General features: G+C 35.2%; 1 long non-coding RNA gene across 1 annotated transcript in view; it reads left to right on the plus strand.

Moving 5' to 3' along the window:
• Positions 1-10,677, plus strand: part of LOC140256237 (uncharacterized) — a 173,492-nt gene extending 162,815 nt beyond the window's left edge. The window contains exon 5 of the long non-coding RNA XR_011904664.1: positions 10,599-10,677. This is a non-coding gene — a long non-coding RNA (uncharacterized lncRNA). The remainder of the gene's footprint in view (positions 1-10,598) is intronic.
• Positions 10,678-16,350: the final 5,673 nt, after the last annotated feature.

Consider the following 16,350-nt stretch of genomic DNA (forward strand, 5'->3'; position numbering starts at 1 on the left):
GAAAAAATGGAGAGAGAGAGGGATCATTTGCATTAACTATTTTAAGATGTCTTTTGAAAAGACTTTGATGCAAAGTTTAATATTTATGAGGAACAGGATCTCAGTCTGTTACTGATATATATCCTCTTCAGCACTAGTTCAGTTGTTTTTGTTTTTTGGTGTTTTTTTTTTTTTTTTGCTTTACAAATATTATGATGTTAATCAAGTGAAAACAGATGGGAATATACAAACACATGAGTGAGCTTTGCATTGGGTGCTATCCTGTCCTATTTTGTCCTCAATAACTGCAAAAGGTAATAGAAATTACCTTGCTGTACAGTGATGCCCCAAAACTTTGCTTGAGAACTTAAGGATCAGGATCCTTTCTTTTACTCATTTCATTTTAAGTGACCCAAAGTGAATATAGCATTGCTTCTTTAATTTGTAAGAGTGCTTTCAGATTTAATTAAAGTTTATAAAACTCTTAACTAATCAGATAAAGGGCACAGTATTGAACTAAAGTGTTGTTATCAGTGAAAATTCATGCCCTTCTCAGAAAACAAGTAAATAGATTTTTGAACAATGTGACCTGTTTGGGTTTTTACAAGTTATACAGGAATATGGTGTAGTTGAAGGAGATCTTGGGGCAGAAGTAGAAAAAAAAATTGTTTTGGTAATCATACTTTAAAAAATAAGAAAATTTTCGTCAAGTCACCAAGTTGTCTCGTTTAATACCTATATAGACTCCTATTGTAAAGCATTCATACTGCAGCCTAACTGGTGTAACCTCTTTTCTTTCCGTAAGAGGGAACTTTCAGGAGTAAACAGGGAAAGAGTCAACTACTGTTGCTAAATGACATCGGCTGTTTCACCTCAATGAGGCCCCAGCATAGATAGAACTCTTCTCTGTGTAATCCTGGTGGATCTCAGTATTTTGTGACTCCATGTATTTTGTGGTAAGATAGAGATGGATTAAAAGACTGGGAGAGAGAGAAATAGGAATATTTAGGACCTTGTAGGGGCATTCATAGCACAAGGCATAATTAAGAACTTCCTATAGCTGTTCTGCACTCATGCACTACAGTTTGAGGTTTCAGCTCTTCATGACGAGCCAAGGTAAAATGCATTTGAAAATTTGATTCTTTCTGTGGAATAGATAATATTTTGCTGTTACTCATCTGATCTTCAATGCAGAAGTCTGCTGTTACATCCAGTGCTGTTTGTGTGTGTCATCCTAATCTGCAGAGGCCCAGCCTGAGATCAGAGCTCCCTTGGGAAAGGTGCAGTAGTAACAGCACTGCCACTGGCAAGTGAACCAAAACTGTGCTGTGAGAAGCTCTAGAGACTGCTTAAACTCCAGCTGTGACAGAAAGGCAGAAAGGAAAGGGAATAAGGTAGCAGTGACTGAGCCTGTGTGATCTGGCCTCTCTCAGATTACATATCCACTGAACAATTTTTTCTACCAGAGGATCATTGCTGCAAGAAATTGCGTTCTAAATATGAGTGGAAAACTGTGTGTGTGCATGTGTATATTTATGTCTATGTGGGATCAAACTTGAAAAGAAGCTGAGGAGTATTACCAAATCTACCTATCATCTCTTATTGTTAAAGGATGTGGAGAAAGACTTTTGGCGTATGTGAATATGAAGGTTGCTGCAGATATACAGCAAAGTTGTATGTATGGAAAGGAGACCAAGGGGAGAGTAAAGGGCGACCATTGGAGAGTCAGGAGAGAGGGTAAGTTGTGGAAGAAAGGAATTTATTAAGTATTGCAACTGAAACTATGCCTGTATTGCTTAGTGCTCCCCAAAGCAAGTATTGCAAGATGAAGAATAAAGTGCAGTGGAGTTCAAACAAAATGTTCTGCATTGTTAGAACAGTGCCTTAAACCACTTGAGATATTACAACTGTTACCTGTGGCATCATCAGTGTCCTGGGATTATTTCATAAATCAGGCACTAAAACATATAGAGTTGAGGGGGTTGGTGCTTTATACATATAAAGAAGAGATCGAATTGTAAGAGAATTAATGATACCATTGTTACAGCCTTTATTTTACAGAGAACTACTACTACTGTAACAGTTTCTTTGGTCTAGAGCAGATTACAATGGGTTAATCCCTATGGAATCTATATATGTGCTTTTGACTGTCAGAACCATGTGATGACCAGTCTCATTTTTATCCCTGCTACTAATTATTCAGTAATTGCTAGGGGAAAATGGGTGTATCTCCCTGGACATCATGGAACAAAAAAAGGCTGGATAGTTGACTGCAGGAAGAACAACATTTAAACAAATGCTTGATTTCTCAAATAGGGCATATACTTTCTTTGTTGAGTTTCTTAATGAGAAGTTCAGCTGTTTTCATTGATGTAGCTTAGAAGAAGTTGTGTTTTTCTTTTTTACACCTTAGCTCATTGCTTTTTATTTTTGTGCACTATACACTGGACTCACCTTCTCATTCAGAAGTTTCTTGTGGGGTAATTACTCCAACCTAATGATTATGCCCAATCTAACAAAGCTAATGAAAACCTGCCCTTCAATCTAAACTGTAATCAGTTTATAACAAGCTCCCTTTTCCTGTGCTTCATTACTGTGACAAAATCTCTTTTTCATACCTCAGAATGATAAGGAAGGGTGGAAAAAAATCATTTTCCATTACCAGGCATGCATGAAAGGGAGATGGGATTAAGCATGCAGAATTGATTTATTTGCATTCTTCTACTGTCTTGGTTGCCGCATCTCTGAAAGAAGTTAATATCATGTCTTTGATTTGGCCTCTGGAATGACAGACCCTGGCAATCAAGCATGCTTATTACAGCAGTTAAATAATCTAGACAATGGAGTCCCAGTTTATATTGATTCATTTGGAACTGTGGTGGACTTGTAGCAAAAAAAAGCATTTAGCTGGACATGTGACAGAGCGAGCACAAATGCATTTTGGAATTGGTTAGCCCTCTTGACAAAACTATCTTTATATGCTTTTCTTAATGGGTGTGTATGCTTTTCTTAATGGGTGTGATGATTGCCCTAACCTCATCATCCAGTTGCTTGTCATATTTCTCTTTTGCATACATTTTTTCCATTCTTCTTTTTGTTTGTCTCCCGCTTTCCTGAAGGCTGCTTATAGATAGAGCCATTGGTGTGAGCAGAAGGTGATGACATAACTATAGATTTCTTATTTGCTTTAACAACAGTATCCAACTCTAATGCTAACCTAACATCTCACATAATTTATTTCAAAGTTACTTAATCACATATCTCCCAGCTTGATTTCCCCGTTCAGCTCTCATCCTCTTGGAATCCCAGTCTGGTTTCTTTCATTGTGATTTGGTTCATTCTGAATCTGCATAGGGGGATCATTTTTTGGACAAGAACAACGACATGCCAATATTTTTACTTTTTGTTGATCCTGAAAAGGGATTTTAGCCTAACCAAAAATTCTAAATGTGTCTAACAGCTCTCCTATTCAATTTTTTTGCACTAAAAAAGAAAAATATCTTTAAAAATAAAATATAATAATAAAATAAAAAATGTAATCTTTTGATTATAGTAGTAGAGTTCTGCATTTTCTGCTCTCAGAATGGAGAGTCGTTACATGATATTACATGGCATTGTAGCTTGAGCTAATCACAAGACACGTTTCCAGTTAACAAAATGGCAGCTGGAGGCCTAATAATAATAATAAATAAAGGCCTAGTCAAAACTGGAACCCAGCATTTAAATTGTTACCTGTTCAGTCCATCAGTGGATCTTTAATGAAATTACTCTGAAGATACATCGAGCTAAATGAGAGTCTGATGAGCTCCTGAGCCTCTGAAACTCAGCTGTGAGCTTTCAGCACATTTTTCTGTGTTCCAAGGTATTGAGAGAAAAACAAACAAAAACCCTACACACCTGAAAACCTGAGTGCTTCTTATTTTTTTATTTTTTAATAAGGCAACCTCTTCAGGAATATAACTGTCTAAAGTGCTTTAGAAATTGTGAATAAAACTGTATTCATATCTTTCCGCATCTGGTTTTGCATTAGATAGGTATGCATTTTAAATACTAAGCAGGAAGCAGCAGGATGTACTCAGAGGTACAATAGCAGTGGCAGGTATCTCAGCTGAAGCAGAATATTGATCAGGCAATCAGGGAAGCTGCTCTCCTGCCTCTCTGTCTAGAAGAACTTTGATACCCAACTCAATGTTAAAACTGCCAGCCTGTCAGTGATTTCAGATTAAGTGTCTGCACTTCAGGAAAAGGAGCCCATAAATTAACTTCTAATGCTGATGACATTCAGAAAGCAAGAGACTTCCATTGGCATTCATGGTTCAGCACCTTTGGACTGGCAGATTTTAAGCTTGCGTTTGCCATCCAGCCCCACAAGCTGCAAAAGGGGATTATGACTTCAGCATTGTAATATTTCAGGCAGCTTTGCAAAAGAAACTGAGCTTAGTTACAATTTCAGACAGCTAGCAAAAGGGAGAATAAACCAGCAATGTGGCTTTTTCTTTATGAAACCTGCTGTGTGAGGTAAGCCCCAAGAAAGTCCATTGCCTGTTTCAACATATTCAAGAACTGCAGAATTTGTCTTTTGATTAGTGTTGGAATAGGGCGGTTTTTTAGAGTCTTTGTTCACTCAGTGGTAGGCATCTAAAAATAAGACAATCATACTGAGTAGTAATGTTTGGCTTTTGACAGTCTGCACCACTTGCCTGAGTCTCATCTTTTTTGCAAAATTAACAGTGAAAGTGAAGTAGAGCTGTATGTTGGAGGCCAAGTAATTCTTGTTCCACAGTAGATTTTGAGTGATCTACTGGCAGCATGTGTACAAAAATCCTGCTGTTGGTGATTGCTGCTGTAACATGGCAAAAAATGAGAATTTTAGTTTAACTTCTACATTAATAATTTCTCGCGTGTGTTCCTGCAATTTCTTTAAGAGGGAAAAAGCAGTAAAATGCAAGACGTTGCAACAGAGTATTATTTTCTTGTAGAGTTTCTAAAGCAACTTATAAAAGACAACAATAAAAAGTTAAAGTCCTACTTAATATTCTACAGAAAAGTTAGATCTTGGATGAAAATGTGTTTCCATTTTATCCTATATTTTAGAACACCTTTCTTAAGTGTTTATGAGTAATTTAGACAAGGATGCAATATGTACATACCATATCCTGAATAAAATTCATACTAACTCTGCAGCAAGGAAAATATTCTTGCCACATCCTGCAGTAAAATTCTTATACAATTAGGAACAAGAACATGGCTCTCCAAGTTTATTGCTTCTCCAGGAAATAAGTCAAAAGCATCAGAAGCTTCCAAATATGGAAACTGAGCTTTGATCTGTTGAGCAGTGTGTGGGATGAAGCAGTTTTGTGGAATCTAAAAGGAAAATAAGAAGAGCAATTTAATGTAAACATTACCTGTCTACAGAAAGAAGATTTTCAAGTTCTTATTTAACAAAAAGAACAAACACGCACCTTTATACATTTGTGTATTTCCAAAGTAGCAGAAATTCAAGCAACTGGGAAATCAAGCAATGTACTTAAAGTAAAACATTTAAAAAGAAAAAGAGACAATTGAGGAGTTACAATTGGTAAACACAGCCACAAGAGGAGCTATTAAGTTTATGTTTCATATGTGTTGCCTCTCCAGTGGGATGCATAGCTATTTAATGCTCAGAAACACTGATCATGTATTGAAGTGATGAATCACGTGAGTTTCTGCCCATGCACTCAGAATAGCTTTTCCCAAAACGAGTTCTCTAAGAGGCTGGCTGTTTTGTTTGGACTCTGTCTGGTAAAAATGATCTCCAGTTATTGATGTGTTTCTCTGGACTAAAGGTGTACTGGAATTAGAAATCGTCTGTAAAGAATAAGATGTTACAGTCCTGTAAATAATCATGGCATCATCACTGTGAGGAAATTAAATGCAGGCTTTTTTTTTTTTCTGAACAGTTTAATTCTTGTGAGACTTCGTGGTCAAAGTGCAGTCACACCATTTTCTATTTCCTTCATATTCGTAATTGTAGCTCCTAATTATTCAAGGTAGTTATGTGTCTTCTTTCTTCCAATGGTCAAAGATACTAATTCTCTTCATGAATAATTTATTTTAATAGTTGATTGGGTAACGAGTGAAATGACTGGGTATATTTTTCTCTGAAGATATTGTACCATATAGTCATGAATATAGTCAGTCATATGCGGATATGAAATTATTTTGAAAAAAAAGTAGTTACAACAAGTAATTGTCAGTCATAAGATTGGATGTTTTATTATTATTGTACATGAAATTCACCCTCAGAGGATAATTTTTGAGCTGTAATACAATGTACATATATCTGTACTCATATGGTAAGAAGTTTTTTTTCTTTATTTACATATTTAATTATTGGGTAAATGAAGAGATGGAGAAATTCTTATCTTTTATATATTTTCTCTGTACTATTGAATGTTTATTTATACCAGAAGTTCTTCTAATTCTGCTAGAGACTGTCACCTTGTTGTGTGCTGGATTTTATAAACACGTCTGATGAAAGGCAGCTGTTGTACAGATGATCTCAGCCTTAATCAGCAAGGTAGATAATGAGTGGCAGAGGTGCAGGGAGCCACAATTACCTGCCTGAGTAATAGACTGTATAGCAAAATCAGGAATTCTATTTTCCTGTTTATTGCTTTACTCCAATGGGCTATGCTGTCCTAATTGCCTAAACATTCACAGAAAATCAGAGTTCTGGCTGCCTCCTTTGATGTTTTTTAAAAGTTCAAAATATGTGGTCTTAAAATTTGAGGGAAATTTTATCTGAAAGGATTCCTGTTTCTGTTAAATTCCCACTGACATTCTTTTTAGAGAAAATCCTTAATTTTCAATAAATGTTATTATTTGATTCCTAACATTTCATCTAAAAACAAACAGCAAAGAAAGTCTATACGTACATTCAGTCTGTCTAGAGCTTGAAATGTAGAATTTCAGGTGAGCCAAAGAATATATTTTATGTCTACACAGAGTTTGATATTTCTGAGAATTTCATGGTCTTGTAGGGATGCTCACAGAAGGAAAAAAAAATAGAAATGTTTGACAGTGATTTGTTATCTGAATCATTTGTTTAGTACTGCAAAATATAGTCATGCTCCTTTGCACTTGCTTCATTTCTCTCCTAGGAATGAGCATAGCCTGTAACAATGAGAATCTGCCAAACATATTATGACACTACAGATTGTTATTCTCTTTCTAGACCTAAAGTAAATCTTTTACGGGGACAATCTGTGCCCGTTGCCTGCTGTTACTGAATTGCAAGCAAAAGGGCTGGCTCAGAACAATTTCAGTCTCCTAGAAATGATCGCGTCCGTAGGAAGAAACAATCTCTGCATAATTTGACTGACAAGTTATCTACTGGCTGGCCTAAAAGAGGGGAAATGCACAGTAAACTTCAAGGGTTAAGCTTTTAAGTATGAAAGTCTATTAGTTGGACCTCAACACAATACAGAGTCCTTTAGTTTTCTGTCTGGCTTTTAATGCCAATCTGTACTTTTACAGTTGGCTGCTGGAATCGTATCTGTATATTTATGGCTGTATTTATTATTTTGGTTTGAATCTTAATTACTTTTTTTGAAATTAAAATGTGATAATATTTTCGAATATATTTTTAAAAACATTCCTTTTGTTTCCCAGATGAAGCAGTCTCAAGAAACTCTGGAAATTCATGTAGGGTCAGTGTGAAATCTGTGTGTAGTTTGGTTCAACACTGACAGAAAAAAGCTAAAGAAGTAACATTTAGCAGACTCTAAAATAAAATTTTACTTGAACTCCTTGGAAAAAATAATAAAAGCTCCTGGTGAAAAACTTAGAAATAAGGCTTTGTGATGGATAATTTTAATTCCACTAATTATTTTTATTTAGTGGTTATAATTACCAGGTTTGTGCTAATTCAATTTTATTTTTATCCTTATTCTTTTCTTTTTTGAGGTTTCTTGAGATCATAATTTCAGAAGAAACTGTTTTATTATGACTATAACCCTCAAACCAGACTCTGTTCTGCTTTGCTCTTCTTCATTGTTCCATTTGTTTCTTGACATTTGGGCTACTTTGTACTCAGCAATGAGAAATGAAAAGAAAAAAAAATCACACCATTTTCAAAGACAAAATTGGTTGATCTTGTATGTATGAGCTTTGTTGCCATCCTGTAGCGATAGCAATACTTAGCTTGGTGTATTTGCTGTGCTTTGAGATTGCACTGTAAATAACATTTTCAGTAATGAAACAGTTACAAAAATGAACTGTGCCATTGAAGAGTTAAAGTCTAGAGCTGGTAGGGTGACTGAAGGGAGCCTGGGGTTTTAAGATATTGCCTTTTCCTTCCCAAAAAGGATGGTGGGTGAGTTCACGTGTTGCTTAGGTACTTTTAAGCTTCATTTAGTGGTGGCACGGGAATTCAGGCAGTTTGATGTTACAGTGCTTTGGCAGTAGAGGCTTTGTAACATGAAAATCAACCATGAGAATACTTCTTTTGTTCCATTACTTTAAATGAAGTATATACAGATATTTTCTAGAAGATGTAGCAAAGTAGACAGCATATCCCTGGACACAGAAAGAACAGAAGCTGTCTGGCTGTTAGACCAGTACTGGTAACAGTTGGGTTTTTTGCTTCTTTATACATTTTTAGAAAGCTGAGGTTTTTCATTTTATTTTCATTTTATTTAGAAAAAATTGCTAGATGTGTTTTTTAATCCCTGGTTTCTGGAAACCTTTTTGCCTTTCGGCAGAAACAATCAGGCTGAAAGCAAACAGAAAACCAACTTTTATTTGATGCAGTGCATGGATCAGCAGCATGCCATAATCAGTAAAAGTAATGCTGAAGATTAGCCACAGGTTGCAGTACAAGCAGAATACTGGGCTCTGTGTAGAGATCTTGCCTCCATTAGGAAATTTTGTCTTTAATGCACATAACAAATGGATGAAATTACAGTTAGTAACTTAGCTCCTCATCTGGAATGGTTAAGAGATTGTAATAAGAACAGGTGCAGGGGTGAGGACAACACCAAGAGTGTTTAGAGGTGGGATAGGGCAGGGAAGCTGCCAACAGGGCACCAAAAGGAGCATAAAGATTTCAGCTCTCTGAGGAAAACTGCAACCGAACTGAGACTGAATGGGGAAGTTCTCTGAGAATGACAGAAAACATAGGATGATTTGGAAATTAAAAAATAAATAAATAAAATGATTCCTTTGCTTATAAATAGAACTAAGGGAGACAACTTTTTGTTTTATACCAGACTACAGAAGAATTTCTGTAAGAGGCAGCTGATGTCCGGTATTTTTGTAAGCTTGATAGATCAGCAGGGTTCTGGCAGACTCTATTGGAAAAACAGTGTTTATTTTTAAGCATCCCACTTGGGAGATGGTCTTTCTTAAGACTGAAGTTTGGGTTGTGCTCAATACTTAAATTGTTGTGCAGGAAAATATGGAAAACTCCTATTTTAACTAGATAGTGCTTTGACCTTGATAAGAAAAAAATATTTAATAGAAAAACAAGACCTGGGACAGTGAGCAGGTTTGTATGAAGTTGTTCTCAGATAAGGTGGGAAGTCTGTCTTGGGTCCATATTCTAAGGAACAAGTCACTGATTTATTTTCTGTTGGGAAAGTTCTCTGTGGCTGACTTCTTGAGCCAATGGAAAATAGAGTGTAATTTCCAGGAATATGCAGTTTGTATACAAGATAATCTTTTCATCTATAGCATCTACAACAAATACCAATGCATATAAGACTCCAGAAAAATGAACAACTTTCACAGGTATTCACATTGCAGTGTGAGTGCCTGCTAGCACTTTTTCTGTTCCTTTTCACTGTTATTGCAAAGTGCTGCAAAAAAAAAACAAAAAAACAAAAAAAACAACCCTGAATTTCCACATCCCATTCTGTACATTTTGATTTTGTCACCAGCTGTCAATACTTAGTAGTTCCAGCACAGTCACTTTGACATTGAAAGAAAGTAATTGTAATTCAACTCAAAACTAAGCAATAAACGTGTAGATGACAATTGTTATTGTCAAATCTGCTTTAGGCAGAACAAAATTAAGCCTCAGTATAGAACTGTGGGCACAGGAAAATAGCTGTCTTCTGTTAATAGTTTAAGGGTGATGACATAAAGGAAAACCTCTTAGTAGTAGTTGGTATTTGTTAAAAGGCTTTGTATTGACCACTTGTATTCTGTGTAAAATGGCTAAAAGATAAATACTAGATCTTAGTGACTGCTTACAGTAAAACAGAACATATATATTGGATATGTCTAATTCAGTGTGTTCACCCAGTTTCTATCAAAAGAAGGGGTAATTATTTTGAGAATTTAGAAAAAAGTGAAACTACAGCTTTTTTTTCCAGTTTCAGTACTCCAAAAGCTGTACTGGTTGCCCATCTCTTTTTGTTCTTAAGTCTAATGAAATCTTCAGATTGTGCATGAGTGATGTCTAATGTACTTAAATGTAATTCAGTGATTCAAGAATAATTGGAATTGGAAGTTAAATGGACTTGCTTTATTTCTTCTCTGTACACATGAGCTGCACAGCATGGACAGCAAGCAGAAAATTTTTAGCTGCTTTACAGGTCCACCTTTTATGTCTAATGTGATTTTTATACTTACAGGATGAATAATGTGGTTATTGGGAGGAACAAAGACCATTGGGAAACACCCACACACAGACAGGGGACAAAGGAAGAAAGGTAAGTCCAATTCTAGGACCCAGTCAGCATTATCTTTGGTTGCAAAAGCCAAGTGAGAAGTGACTTTTCATTCTGTGCTTGTATAATGTGTACTAACAAGATCGTCTAGTCAATAAGTATCGTAATACAACTGGTTAGTGCAGCAATTAAGTTGAAGGTTCAACAAAGTGAGAGCTAAATATATCATTCTTCATTAATAGAGCATTATGTACATAGATAAATATCCCTAATTACATTTTATTGAAGGAGGAATATATGATCCAAATATTTTGTTGTAGTCTGAGAGATTCTGATATCTGTAGCGATTCTCTCCAATAGATGAATTCACTATAGGTATTAACATGCCACTGTATACTGAACACTTAATAACAATATGGAGATACTCCGTTCTCAAACTTGGGATTAAATCTGTTGATGTGTTATTGTGGCTTTAATATGTAATTTTTAATTATATAATCACTGAATTCACAAGGAAGAAAAATAATGGTAAAAACTTCAAGTTTTCAAAAGTAAATCTCATATACCCAATTTCTGTGATACCTCTTAGGACAAATACTGTTGTATAGATGGTGAGCAAGGCTCATGCTTTAAAGGTTCTCAGATTTAGTAGGCTGTTTCATATGACTAAGGCAGGAGGCTGAAGGCCACTACATACTTCATATAATTTAATCCATTATGTAGGTCTGAATTCTCTCAAGTCTGAACTATATTTGTTTCTAGTTGTTTCCATTAGTTATTGTTCCTGTACATAGACTAAAGAAGTTGGGTTAATGCTTTACAAAGTGTACATCATTCTCAGGTTAAATATCAATAAACAACAGGCAATTCCCATGCCAAGGAAACTTCTGCAGAGTTCAGGGCGATGATAAATTCAGCTTTATTCAGTAACCTAATAGCTTCTTGGTATGAAAGGTTATTTCACCTACAAACATCTGCTTTTAATCTGTTTTTGCACTATGACTTTTTAAACGATACCATCATGTTTTGGACTTTATCTCCTACACCTGTTCAGATTTTATCAAAATTGTTAATATTGCACTGCTTTTTGCTACTCAGAAAAATGATAGTTTAGAGCTATGCTTTTTTATTGCCTTATTTTTAACACTTTTACCTCTATCTTGTCAATGGTACAAAATAATTTCGTGAAGTTCAGGCCATGTTTGTTATTCTTTAAATTAGATGACTCACTAAAATGAAGACTAAATTAAAAGCTCTCTTTTACTAAGGGCTAGTTGAGACTGCATCTCCAAAATAAAACTTCAGTGTGTTATGTCTTCCTCAAAATAGCTAGTAAAAGACTGCATTTGAAAGCTGATATTTTTACTGGGAACACTGCATGGCACAAAACTCAGTGTGCAAATCTCCACTGGGTGGGTTTTGCAGATCACAACTGCTACAGCAATTAATATTCAAATGCTTGTGAATATGCAAACAGTTCTGTCATTCTCAAGACAAAGTATTCTTGGAAGTAATTATGTTGTTGTTGATTTTCTCTTAATATGGAGACAACAGCCCCAGTTTTAAGTGTGATGTAGAATATACATATGAATAGGTGATGGCAGTTAGAGATGACCTGTCTGATCTGTGAATTTCTGAATTTGAGTTGGGAAGGTCATTCATTAATGCCATTCAGCTAACAAGTGAGCAATTTCATGGAATTCATTATAGTCCCAGAGCACCAGCGCCTGCATTTATTAGTTTCAATATGCAAAATCTATTATTATTCATCATCTCCAGTCAACAGCTGAGAAAAGGATTCTATATACTGTTTTTGTCAGTTACACTGAAAGATCTGTTTGGTGCCTTATCATGATTGTGAATTTCCAAACAGATATTAGCTGAGGTTTCTCTTTTGGCAGTTCTGTCAGGTAGTATCTTGCCTTAGATGGCTATAGTGCACAAACCTCTTGTATTCAGAGAATAATTTTCATAACAGAAGAATATTTTTTGAATTATGAAATATATCTTCATCCACATCTACACAGTCTTATTAAATGAGTTTTTAAACACAAAAGTCCTTAAATATTCTGTCAAGTTAAAAAGTCTCTCTCTTAACTATTCAGATATTCAGTTTGTGAAGATCCTTTGCACTAACTATGGTATCTGTTAGACAGGTGGCTTATGGTACCCTGCACTAAGTTCTGCTAGGTTCCCATGATCTTCACTCCTACACACTCAAGGGAATCTAATGATCTGTGGCATTTATGCACTTCTCTTACTGGGATCTGCAGGCCTGAGTAGAAAACCAGGAGCAAAAAAAAGCTTCTTACATGATTTATCTACATGACATAACTTTCTATTATCACTATCTTCCTTCTGTAAACAGACAGATTTATACAGGTGGGTACCTCCTTAAAAGAGGGCCTAGACAAACCAACTGATAAACTTCATCACCTAAATTAGCAGAATTGACACAGATGACAAGTCAATATGGTGAAGACAAGTTAGAAGGTCTCAGCTTTTCCAGACAGAACTCAGAGCTATACACCACCCTTAGGGAAGCGGCAATGCCAGTTGAGACCTTACTTTAAAAACAAAGAAACAAATAAAACAAAACATCCCACAGCCTGATTACAGCCTGATTTATCAATAACTATGATTTACCTTAATATGCAACTGGAAAGATTTTGCGAATGATGTATTGAAGTACAGGAAATTCTACTCTAGCATTAAAAATTATTTATTTTTGCTATCAGAGAGATTGAACACTGGGAAAGGTTGTCAAGAGGTTGTGTAGTCTCTATCACTGGAGATATTCAAGACCTGACTGGAAAAGGTGCTGAGCAACTTGGTCTAGGTGACTCTGCAGGGTGGATCAGATGTCTTGCAGAGGTCCCTTCCAAACTCAGCAAGTCTGTGATTTGGTGAATGGTTTTTTACTTCACAAATAAAGACAGTATAATGATTCCAAGAGCCAAATATCAGTTCATCAGTATGACTGCCTTTTCACTAAAAGAAGTTAAATATTTTCTCATTATCTTTGTTTGATTTTAGCTACTGGGGGAACACAATCGTTCTGATTTAAGTCTTACTAATGAATATCTAGGGTAGGGGGAATGATATTTCCAAAGCAAATGGTCAAACATGCATTTAGTCACTACTGAAAAGCTTAATTCAGCACATATTAAACAAAGCTATAAATAGACAAGGTCTTTAATGTTCTTCATGGCATAGCATTTGCAAGTAATAATGAAAAGGTTTCATGCATCCACTGACATTTTTAATTAGTTTAAAATCTCAAGAAAACAAGCTCACTTTGGGAGAGCTGAATGAGAAATGTATGGTACCTAGGGTTAGCTCATGCTACTATTTATGCAGACGAGTAAGAAATGTGAACGAAACGGGTTAAAAAAAAAAGTAAGTAGCAAGCTGCTGTTAGGGGAAAAAAAAACAACAACACCAAAAACAAACAAAAAACAAAACAAACAAACAAACAAAAAAAAACATGTATAGAAAAGAGTGTAACCAAATATCAAGCAATGAACTAGAAAGATCAGTGTGGCCTAGGTCTGCTAAACTCCCTGTTTTCAAACACAAAGCAAATCCAAGTATAAGCTCTGTTTACTGTAAAGAACTTGTGTCCACTTTCTACATGAGGTTCTCTATTACATAGCAAAAAGTGACCTTTAAACTACCTTGACAGATAGCAGCTGACTAGAAAATTACAGTCATTAACAGAATATCTAGAGAGCAGACTATTGTTAAAAAAAAAAAAAAAAGAAAGAAAAAGAAAAAAGGCAGATGTTAACAATTTGCAACCCCAAAAGACAGCTACAATAAAACCCCACATCTCTAGTGCTCTGAAAAACTGTTATTTGAGATTCAGCACAGTATACACAAGAACAAATTTTTCCATTTTTAGATCCAAGCTTTATGTGAACAAAGCCTAGAAAGTATTCAGATTATTCAAACAAGAAAACGTTATAAAATGCTTTGACTTTTATCTGCAGAAAATGAAGGCTGTAAATGAAGTCAGTTTAATCTTGCCCAGTCTAAGTAATTCTGTTATTTGAAAAGTAGAATTAAATATTTAATATTCTCATTTTAAAGCCAATGAAAAAAGAATTCTAGGAACAATGCTTTTAGAATTTTTCTTCTAGATGATAGCTGACCCAAAGAACAAAGCCAATTAACTTAAGTCTTTCTTTCTCAATTTCTACATCAATACAAACAAAATTTTCTTTATTAATGAATGTAGCCAAGGATACATTATGCAGATTCTTGCTTTGTTTATAAACTGAGGATAACTATACCACTATATCCAAAAAGATTTCTGAGCCAGGTTAGTTTATTATCCAGAGAAGAAATCAGGTAGAATCATTCACTGCTTGGTTTTAAGTGATGTCAAATAATGGAGCACGTGGAAAGACAAAACTAAGTAATACTGAAGCTTGTAATGCCATAATCTTGTTATTACAAGCTCATGCCAACATTATTAACAACAACAGAGATAAATTTTAAAGTTGCAGATGAACAATGAATTTATCAGGAAATGGCAGCATGGAACAACAGTGCATAACTTCATTTGCATGGCATCTTACCTGAAGCGTTTCAAAGAGTTTGGACACTTTCCTACCAAAAAGATAATAAAAATTGGAAAGAATTTAGAGTACCACCAAGAAAGAGGAAATAAAAGTAAGAAAGGAGAAGAAAACCAAACTGAAACTAATCAAGGAAAATTATGAGAATACTATAACAAAAAATGCAAAATAAAGCATGAGTAGATAATAAGTAGAATATGGTTCAATATTTCGCGCTCACACACAAAAGTGTGGAAGTCCTAAACTCTACATCTACTTTAGACAAGTGACAAATATATTCTACATGTGAGGAGAATTAAATTTAATGCACTTGCTAAGCTTCTTCCTGTTCTTAGGTATATCACTTCTTTGCTTCATAAGTTACAGAAAATGCATATGAAAAATTATTACTATTCTTCACATGTGAGGCTTGGGAAACACACTTTTATGTTAGAAGAAATGTTATGATTCCTTCTATGAAAGACTTTGTCATACAATTTGTTTTGTTAAAAAGCTTATTTTTACATAAATCAAAGCCACATTTTTTGTCTTTCTGTCTTATTTGAGGCATCCCACTGTCTGCAAATATCCTTGAGTGGAGGCCTCTCCTCCAGATGTTTCAGGAATGCAGCCTTTCCCTCTTTTTTTCTTTTTTTTTCTTTTTTTTTAATCACTAATTGCTGTATCTTTTAAGGTGGATGGTTAAAAGTTAAGTGCTTGAGAGAATGTGTCTGGGCCATGTTAAATTAAGGCCAGCAAGGGCACAATCTGGGACGGTAACTCATGTATTCTTCTGATTACTGACCCTGAACTTGCCGTATAGTCCTTTCCATAAATTATGATAGCCTGAAAAGAATTACAATGAAATATTGTTTTGGGCAGCATCAGGCTTCCCCTCGAGTCTTAACAGAGACACACTTGGAAACAGAGTGGATTTCCTTTGGATCCTCTCATTCTTCAAATACAAAGCTTGAAGCATTTCAGTTTTGGGCTTCTATCCCATTCATCTCCTTGTTCTTCTTAAGAGTTTCCTGAAACTTCCTGTCTCCTGTATTACTAAATCAAGCAAACTGCGATGTACTGATTAGCTTATTACTTTGTCCCTATCTTTTATTGAGATAGACTAGATAATTGTCAAGATTTCGTTTTCTTGG

Source organism: Excalfactoria chinensis, chromosome 9, assembly GCF_039878825.1.
Source record: "Excalfactoria chinensis isolate bCotChi1 chromosome 9, bCotChi1.hap2, whole genome shotgun sequence".
NCBI lineage: Eukaryota > Metazoa > Chordata > Aves > Galliformes > Phasianidae > Excalfactoria > Excalfactoria chinensis.